This window comes from Orycteropus afer, unplaced genomic scaffold (genome assembly GCF_000298275.1).
Source record: "Orycteropus afer afer isolate SDZICR_OR568_19922 unplaced genomic scaffold, OryAfe1.0 scaffold00048, whole genome shotgun sequence".
Taxonomy (NCBI): domain Eukaryota; kingdom Metazoa; phylum Chordata; class Mammalia; order Tubulidentata; family Orycteropodidae; genus Orycteropus; species Orycteropus afer.
Genome location: NW_006921635.1, coordinates 5,637,680 through 5,648,061, shown reverse-complemented (window position 1 = coordinate 5,648,061; position 10,382 = coordinate 5,637,680). Strand labels below are relative to the sequence as shown.

General features: G+C 40.5%; 1 protein-coding gene across 1 annotated transcript in view; it reads left to right on the top strand.

Moving 5' to 3' along the window:
* Positions 1-10,382, top strand: part of ATXN2 (ataxin 2) — a 192,646-nt gene that overhangs the window by 1,058 nt on the left and 181,206 nt on the right. The gene's annotated exons all lie outside the window — the stretch shown is intronic.

Sequence of the window (10,382 nt, the reverse complement as noted above, 5' to 3'; positions counted from 1 at the left end):
GGCCTCGCTGGCGCGGGTGGTGGCTGAGCCGCATTGCTGTCGGGGGCCAGCGGGGAGCGCGGTGGGCGAGGGCCGGCTCCGCCGGAGCGGACCGGCCGCTGCGCATTTGCGCACCCCCCCGCCTCAGCGTGTGTCATTTCGAGGAGAGGGGGATTGGCTTGCCGCGGGGGCACGGAGGGTTCCTGAAAGCAGGAACGGGGGTGCTTCCTGCCGGCCCCCGCCCCCTCCCCTAAACCCAGGCTTGTGGTAGAGGCCGGGGGCTCGGTGTGGTCTCCGCTAACCGGGTGTGACTCTGGAGGGTGTGTTTGTGTGGGAAGGCCTGTTGGGGGTGGGGGGTGGTTGTCAGTTCGTATTTCATGAACTAAGAAAATGCTTAGTGTTCAAACTGGGCAGCAAATGTCAATAGACTCCGTTCCATTGTGGCCTGTGTCCTTAACTCGGGGAGTGCCGCCAGACTCTACCAAGGGCACCCAAGTCCATTTCCCCGGTGCCCCGAGCCCATCCGTGATGCAGGCACTGCCATGCTTCCTTTCTGCCTAGGCCGAGCTGGCAGAGCCAGTGACCACCGTCCTCCTGAAATAGACTTGCTGGTGGTCTCTGGAAGGTGGGATGAGGGGATTTTTCATGCACTGAGTTTTCTTTCTGAAAACACGTTTTTAGCAGTCCAGTTCCAAACATTTTCATTTACAGCAGGAGAATTTACCCATCAAGATGAATCAGGGCGGGCTTGCTGATTTCTTGGGGGGGTGGGTGGCGACATTTACTTTCTTGGCTGCTTCTCCCCACAGTTCCGTAGTTTCCCCCTCTCTGAGGCAACTACAAATGTTAGCTAGGTACCTGGGCAAACGAGTTGAAGGGACTGCTGGTTACTCCCTCCTCCACACTCGGGATTCTGTAATGTCAAGTGTGTCTTTTTCAGTGATAGTGAAAAACAAATATTTAGAATATGTATTTTCATAGAAGAGGGTGCATTATGGTTTTTTTCCCCCTTTTCTTTTTCAACTGTCAGGTAGAAATATGTCAGATATATTTACCTAGTTTAAATAATTGAAAAAACTAAGATGTGTAAGTTGCATATGCTCTCCCTAGGTGTAAAAATTAGATTATAACAGAGAATTTGCTTCAGAGTAGCTTGGATGATCAAAGATAGTTGAAATGTACAACTACACATCTTTTTCTATTAAGCCTTCATAAAAACTTGAGTTAATTTCTTCTTTCCCTTAAATAATTTTTACAGGAGGCATAAACTGTAACCTTACTCTCTTTGCTAAATATGTGAGGTTTTGCTTAACATGAAGTTTTGTTGTTGAACAGATCTTTAGTTAATGTAGAGTTGCTTTTTTGTTTCACCTTTACTGGGTTCTTCCTAAATCAGTTACAATATCTAAACCCTCCTCACTCACATTTGAATGTATCAAAAGTAAAGTAAGTTTCTCCAGCAAGGCTGAAGGAATAAAAGCAGCATGGGGTTTGACATGTTTAGAGACAGCAAACTATTCTTCCGGTCTTGAAATTCACACATCTTTTTAAAATAGTGTAACATTTCATTATTCTGGGGTTTTACTTTTTTTGGGTCAATAGTAGGTTTTCATGGGCTTCAAAAATTATTTGTTCTGTCTTTGGAACATATATTGGAGAAAATGGATTTTTTTTTTTTTTTTAAAGGAAAACAATTATGGTCACAATATTAAAATTTGAAGGTAATTAATTTTACCTTAACCCAGTTTTCACTTTTGCTTTTTACTCTTCAGTTCTCATCAGCGTAATTGTACATACTTGCAGTGATTGTACATTATTTTGTGTTCAGCTTTTCCCCCTTAACATTGATACCTATATGTCTGTTTCTACTCCTATTGTTGGAATTTGAGTTTCCCCCTTCTTGCTATCATAGATAATGATGCACTGAACATCTTTATACTAAAGCTTTTTGCTTCAGTGTAATTATTTCCTCTGAGAAAGTTCCCAGGAGTGGCGTTACTAGGTCAGAGGGCTTCAAGATTGTTATGGCTCTTGCTAACTCCTGCCGAATTGATCTTCAGAAGACTTGTATTAGCTTCCACTGCTGAAGGTGGCTGTGGTATAGACTTGGCTTCTTTGTAGTTTGTCAAACACCACAGGGCCATTTTGAAAGGAAAAGTTCCCTTTACCGTCAGGTACACACATTATGTGCTTTTGAAGGTTGCCAGATTGTTTAGATTTGAGTTTGAATTAGTCTCCTCTAGCTAATAATATGGGAGCTCTGGTGGCGTAGTGCCTAAGCCATTTGACTGCTAACCAGAAGGCTGGCGTTCAAACCCACCAGCCACTCTTCGGAAGAAAGATTGGGCACTCTACTTCCATAGAGATACCGCCTCGAAAACCCACGGAGGGGTCACTATAGTCGAATCGACTTGATGGCAGTCAGTTTTGTTTTGTTTGTTTGTTTGTTTTGTTTTGGTTAATAATATAGGTGAGGATGCTTTGAAAACTGTAACTTATTACTAGTGAGGCTACATAGTTTATCTGTTGTACTGATACTGGTGCTTTGACCTAGGAAGTATGGCCGTGATAGTCTTGGGAGGTGTTCTAAAGCTCTCAGGTTTTTTTTTTTGCCTCCTCCATTCATCTAGAAGTATTTTTATTAGCTACTAGTCTTTGACCAAGTTATTTTTGGTAACTTCTTACATGATTTCATGGTGGTATTGAGAATTCTCACTAGTTAACCGTTACCTCTTCTGCATTCCCTTCCACATTTTTAAAAATGTTTGCTGATCCTATTACCCTAATTCTAATCCTGAATGAATGAAAACCCAAACCCATTGCGGTCAAGTCAAGTCTGACTAATAGCGACCTCATACAAAAGGTAGAATTGTCCAGGAGGGTTTCCAAGGCTATATGTAATCTTTTATAGCAGCATACTTATGGCTTTCTCCAGCAGAAGTGACTGGTGGGTTCGAACCACCAACTGTTAAGCAGCCAAGTGCTTAACCACTAATCCTATTACCCTGATTCTAATCCTAACTAGTACAGCTGAATTTCTTTGGATACAGGATTCGGTATGTATGTATGTGTGTGGTCTTAGTTTCAGTTTAGTGCTTGAACTGCTGCTTTCCCTTGATGCATTGCAACTTAGTACACTGCAGTTCATTACAATTGTTCATCCTGCCTTATTTACTATCAGTAAGGTGTTCATCTCTTTAATTAAAAATCTTCTAGATGGGCCTGAACACATACATTTATTCAACACATAAATTTACTGAGCAGCTACTGTGTACAAGATGGGTACTGATGCTTGAGTGAATAAAGCAAATGTAAAACAGTGAATAAAACAAAGGCAGCTACCTTCCTAGAGCTTACATTCCAATGTGAGGAGACACGATAAACAAAAGACATTAAATTAGCAAGTGGAATAGAAAGGGAGGGAATAGAGGGAAACAGATCATGGATCCAGCAGGTGTCAGGAAGGGACTGGGTTGCAACTTGAAATGAATAGGCTAGGGGAGGCCTCATGGAAGAGAGAACATTGGCGCAAAGATTTGAAGGAGGTGAGGAGGGATGAGGAGGGAGTTAGCTATTGCTTTTTATCTAGATTAATCAGTCATTGGCCGCATTTGTAGTTTGTGAGGCTTAAACTGCATTATCCTGTGTTAATTCATTGTTTTATGGGGTATTGATAATTTAAAGAGCCTGGTGGTTCAGTGGTTAACAGCTTGGCTACTAACGGAAAGGTCAGCTTTCGGAACTCACCAGCTGCTCCGCAAGAGAAAGATGTGGCAGCCTGCATCTGTAAAGATTACAGCGTCCGAAATCTTAAGGGGCAATTCTACTCTGTCCTATAGGGTCGCTATGAGTAGGAATTGGGTTTGGTTGGTGTTAAGCAAAATAGCTAATTAACACTTAGATCATTAGAGGTGAATAGGCAGTTAATAACAAAGAAAGCACACTGTTTTTCTGTTAGGCGTGTTTATTTTACCTAATTAGCGTTCATTGCAAGTACCTAAAGAAAATACACTTGTTAAAGATTAGACAAAACCCCCATCGAATTGCTACTCTGTGTCTAACAAAAAAGTAAGGCTGTAGTTGCTTAAAGATTTGCATTCTGAAACATAGTAAAAAACATTCATGCTGTCAGTCACATTGGTGCTAGCTCTTGCTTAAATGTGAGCTTGTTATTTTTTTGTCTCTAATGAGAGAGACAGACTTTGACAAGGGGTGTGAACCATAGCATTGCTGTTTAATAGCCACAGGTTTCAACATAAAGGAGTATCTGTCCCCCCTTTTTTTGGTCCTAAATAGCTGCAGCTGTGTTAGATCTGTTTGTCACCATCAAGAGGTGTGTTTTTATACCTTAAGAAGGATTTTATGTTCTTAGAGAGTTTCCTCCTAGAATTGTAATTTTCTATTTGGGCTGGCTAGTAGCAGTATTTTGGTGGTAGTAAAGAGATGTGCCTGAAGTATTTCCAATGATTGTGTCAACTTCATTGTGAGCTGTAAATAGGATTTATTAACAGGCCTGCATCAGACCTTTTTAAGTGAAAACACTTGCTTTTTTCTGAGGCATATCTGGGTCGTCTATACTTAAGCTTCAAGAGGATGCTGTAGTGGTCTATATAGACTGGTGTATAGTATAGAATGTTACAAAAATGAAGAAGCCCTGGTGGCACAGTGGGTATAGTGTTCATCCGCCAACCGAAAGGAGTTTGACCTCACCAGCCACTCCATGGGAGAAAGATGTGGCAGTCCACTTCTGCAAAGATTACGCCTTTGCAAACCCTGTTGGACAGTTCTACTCTGTCCTTACAGGGTCACCATTATCAGTATCAACTCAGTGACAAGGGTGGGCTACTAAAATGTAAGTGGAATTGGCTAGAAATAGTTAACTCACAATGGTATAGCCCATTCTAAGAACAATTTCTGTTGAAGTCTTTATGTCCCTTAGATGTTGGACAAGTTTTAAAAGTTGGGGCTGTTTTTTCTTAGAAAATTTACTCAGAATCCATTTGATGGCAGTGGGTTTGGCAAATATGAAGCAGGTATCAAGCTTTTGAAAAGTTGCCGCATCTAAATCTAGCATTTGTAATGTAGATATTTGAACCCATAAGCATTACTAGTATTAGTGATTATTGGAAATAGGTTGATCTGTATTTTAGCATGTCTTTTGATATCCTGAAGTACATATTTATATGCTTAAGTGTATTTTTTCTATTCAGAATTAATTTCTTCTGCTTTTGAAGATGCATATTTTATATATAACACATTATTGACCTTGTGTAAGATCCTTGCCTGGCAAAACAGATTTGCATTTTTGTGGGTGGTTGTGTTATAAACACTTTTCTGTTCCAGGTATTCCCTGGGTTACAAACGAGGTCAATTCCTAAGTACGTCTTTAAATTTCATTTGTAGTTAATCTTAACAGGTGTGTAAAGTTCTTAGTTCTTACTTAGCCTGTCTTTAGTGCAGGGGGATCTCTGGTGGTGTGGGGGTTAAAGCACCCAGCTGCTAACTGGAAAATAGGTGGTTCTAGGGAGCTCTGGTAGCATAGTGGCTAAGACACTTGCCTGCTAACCAGACGGCTGGCGGTTCAAACCCACCAGCCACTCCTCGGAAGGAAGGTTGGGCAATGCTACTTCCGTAGTGATACTGCCTCGGAAACCCAAGGAGGGGTCGCTATAAGTCGGGTTTGACTCCACGACACAAAACAACAACAACATCAACCTGCCAGTGGCTCTGCTGCAGAGAGGTAAGACAGTCTGGCTTTTGTCAAGATTACAGCCTGGAAACCCTGTGGGCAGTTCTACTCTGTCCTGTAGGATTGCTGTGGGTCAGAATTGACTGGATGGTAGTAGGCTTGGGATTTTGGTCTCTGTGCAAGAGTGTTCGGCTGCTAACCAAAACTTTAGGAGTCCCAACCCAGTGGCTATTCTGCGGGAGAAAGATGAGGCAGTCTGCCTCTTTAGAGATTGACCCTAACGGGGTAGTTCTCTGCCCTATAGGGTCATTATGAGTCCTAGTGCCTAAGGCATTTGACTGCTAACCCAAAGGCTGGCAGTTCAAACCCACCAGCCACTCCTCAGAAGGCAGGTTGGGCAATCTACTTCCGTAGTGATACTGCCTCGGAAACCCAAAGAGGGGTCACTATGAGTCAGATCCAACTTGATGACAGTGAGTTTGGTTTTTTTGGTTTATGGCAGTGGATTTGGTTTGGTTAGTGCAGGGTGTGAAGCCTTTCCAGCTATTTAAAAGCTGCATGTGCAGCAAGTAAAGGTGATTGTGGTGAAGAATTTGTTGTAAGGAGGGGCTAGTTCAGTTGTTTCAAAGTGAGGGCAAATTTACATAACATTAAAGGCTAGTGTGAGTTGTCCTTAGGCCAGAGATTCTGAACCTGGGAACTTAGCGTCTCTGAAAAGCCGATTTAGTCATTAGAGCCTTTGTCAGGTGTGTGCATGAGTGTACGATATTTGATGCCATGGGGGCATACAGATATCCAGAACGTGGTTCTTGATCTTAAGCTGCTTATTGCATAATAGAGATGAAAGATGTATTTGATCTTTATTTCATCAGGATAAAAATTTTTTAAATTAAAAAAGAATGAGATATTCTCAAACTTTTATCCAGAACAGAATTTTGCTTAAAATTAATAAATAATCTGTGTAAGTATTGCCTCATTTATATTTGAAAGTTTTGTCTCATAATATGAAAAATAAGTTTTAAGTATTCATTGTAGAAAAATAAACTGGTACAGAAAAGCATAAAGGAAAAATCTTTAAAAATTAAAGTCACTGATAAGTTTACCACTGAGATACAACCAGTTAAAAGTTTGGTGTCCATCCTTGTAGACTCTTTGCTGTATGTTAAATGTATATGTGTTAAAAATGGAACTATATTGGGAGCTCTGGTAGCATAGTGGCTAAGGCACTTGACTGCTAACCAGAAGGCTGGCGGTTCAAACCCACCAGCCACTCCTCGGAAGGAAGGTTGGGCAATCCTACTTCCGTAGTGATACTGCCTCGGAAACCCAAGGAGGGGTCGCTATGAGTCAGGGCTGACTCGACGGCACATAACAACAACAACAACATATGCTACATACTGTTTTGAATTCAACTAAAACTGAAAAACCAAACTTAACTGCTGTTGAATTGAACCCGAGTCATAGCGACCCCTCCTTGGTTTCTGAGGCAGTATTACTACGGAAGTACATTGCCCAACCTTCCTTCTGGTTAGCAGTCAAATGTCTTAGGCACTATGCTACCAGAGCTCCTTTTGAATTCAACAACATGTATCATCTTTTCAAATAACATATTTTTCAGAAAACTGTAAAATTTCAGACCAGAATGATAGAGAATCTTAGAAAAAAAGAAAAAAAATAAATCTAAGCTTTGAGAGATTAGGGAACTTGCTCCAAAGCAGCATATTTGTATAATTTTATTACACCACTCCCTTTTATAATGTACACACACATATGCATAAACAAGATCATGCTGGGTATTTTAAAGAATACTCAGACTTTACCTGTCCAGGATATCTTTCTGTAACCTTGAGTATGACTGACTGAAACAGGATAATCAGGTTTATTATCATTGTCTTTAATATAGATAATTTTGTATATACGTGGACATTTTCCTTTTAAGTGTTTAATCCTCAGTTTTATTATTTTTAAAGATTTAGTATTGTGGATTGTTTGAAAACTTGCCATAACTATTAACCTCAGGTGTTTATTTGCTAATAATTACTTGGGACTATATTATGTGAAATCTTTATTTTTCCCTTATTTTTTTTTTTTAAATCATACAGAATGTTTATAATTGAAGCTTTGGAATGGACTCAAGTGGTTATAATATGGCAATTTCATGCCATGATTAAAAGTTAAGTACAGGCAGACCTCAGAGATTGTGGGTTCCATTCCAGACCACTGCAGTAAAGCAAATACTGCGATAAACTGAGTCATGGATATTTTGGTTTCCCAGAGCATATAAAAGTTATGTATATACTATATTGGTAGTCTATTGAGTGTGCGATGATATTATGAAAAAATCTGAAATATTGTGAGAATGACCAAAATGTGACACAGAGACATGAAGTGATCTTTCTTAGTGATAATCTTTGAGATAAGAGATGTACAGCCAAAGTCAGGATTCGTCTTGATTTTCATTTTAGTAATTTTTTTAAACTATTTTAGTATGTTTTACGTGAAAGTTTGCACAGCATATTAGACTCTCAATTCGACAATTCATGCACACATTGTTCTGTGACATTGGTTACAATCCCTGCCATGTGTCGTCACACTCACCATGTCTACCCCACCTCTGTTTCCATCCATCCAGTTTCCCTGCCCCCCCCCGCCTTGCCTTCCCATCTTTGCTTTTGTGCAAACATTGACAGTTTGGTCTCATGTAGTTGATTTGATAAAGGAGCCCATTCCTCAGGGGGGGCATTTTTATTTATAGGCCAATCTACTTTTTGGTTAAAAGGTTACCTCTGGCAGTGGCTTCAGTTCCAGATTAAAACAGGTTAGAAGGGAGTTTTAGGATGATAGTCTTCGGGGTTCCTCCAGTTTCTATCAGTCCAGTAAGTCTGATTTTTTTTTTTTTTTTAATGAATTTGAGTTTTGTTTTACATTTTTCTCACGTTGTAAGTGGGACCTTCTGTTGTCTGTCTGGTCAGAGCAGTTGTTACCAGTAACTGGGCATCATCTAGTTCTTTTGGTCTAAGGCTAGAGGAGGCTGTGGTTTGTGTGGGTCATTAGTCCTGAGGACAAACTGCTTCCTTGAGTCTTTGGTTTCCTTCACTTTTTCTTTGTTCCAGATAGGCAGGGACCAATACTTGTACCTTAGGGGGAAAGAATTGTTTTTAACCAAGCACGTTTTTCTTCTGGGGCCGTAAACGTTGTGGACCCTTACAGAGTTCACTAGTTTCATCCTTGAAACATACTTGAAAATCAGGAAGAGAAGAGACCTAAAAGTCTTTGTACCGAAGCTTGTGCAGATTGCAGAGAGAAGAGTGAGTTCTTCAAGGCTCGTCAGAGCGAGTTTGCCTTTACTTCGTATGTGGTTCTGGCTGGTTGGCTTTTGACAGATTATAAGTAGGTTAGAAAGGTAACACTTTTAGAAGCAAACATGAACAGCAACAAGAAATAATACTGTGATAGTTAAAAAATGGGAGAGTTGTTTAATAGCAAAACAACAACAACAACAACAACAAAAAAACAGGTACAAGAGGTCAAAAAACATGCTATCCTGTGAGTTTTGACTATAAATGTATAGCCTTAGTTAGGCCCCTGGATGATATTATTTTGTAGTACAGTGTAGTTAATTGATCTGCTCATAAGGGTGACTCATTAGACAAAGTAAATTGTTTTTCATATTTTTCAAAGAAATACTTTTTTCTTATTGTAGGTCATGACCCCTTAGAAGGGTGTGAAATCATTATAATGGATCATGACAGCCATTTTTAGAAAAATGAAAAAGAAAGTATAAGAATACATTGCATTGAGGGCAAGACTTGTTTTTAGAAGTTTCTCTTCCAGTAATATATCCATACTGTGTTGTGATGTAAAAGGTAACTTCTCATTGGTGCCATCAGAAAGCCCCTGCTTGAAGGCAGTGAGTTGTAGTAAAGGGTTGAGGGAGGGTTTGGAGTTATATCTAGTTTTCATATATATGTTGTTGTTTGTTGTTAGGTGCCGTCGAGTTGTCTCCAGCTCATAGCGACCCTATGCACAGCAGAATGAAACACTGCCATGTCCTGTGCCAGCCTCACGATCCCTGCTATACCTGAGCCCATCGCTGCAGCCACTGTGTCAGTCCATCTCATTGAGGGACTTCCCCTTTTTCGCTGACCCTCCACTTTACCAAGCATGACATCCTTCTCCAGGGAATGGTCCCTTCTGACAGTACTACCAAAGTCAGACGAGGTCTGGCCATTTTCGCTTCCAAGGAGCATTCTGGCTGCACTTCTTCCAGGACAGATTTGTTAATCCTTTTAGTAGATCATGGTACTCTTAGTATTCTTCTCCAACACCACAGCTCAAAAGCATCAACTCTTCTTAAGTCTTCCTTATATAGGATATATATGTAGGACATCTGTTTAAATTTTAACTTCTAGTAAACAGTTCTGGAGCTCTGGTAGCGTAGTGCCTAAGGCACTTGACTGCTAACCAGAAGGCTGGCAGTTCAAACCCACCAGCCACTCTTCAGAAGGAAGGTTGGGCAATATACTTCCATAGTCACACCACCTCAGAAACCCAAGGAAGGTTTGCTATGAGTTGGGTCCGACTCGACGGCACATAACAACAACATAAGGTAAACAACTTGAGATCAAAAGAGCAGCTTTTGCCCAGAGACAAAGCTCAGAAGTCAGGAAGGGAAAGAAAAGAAGAACAAATGGAAACAAGAAACACAGGGAGT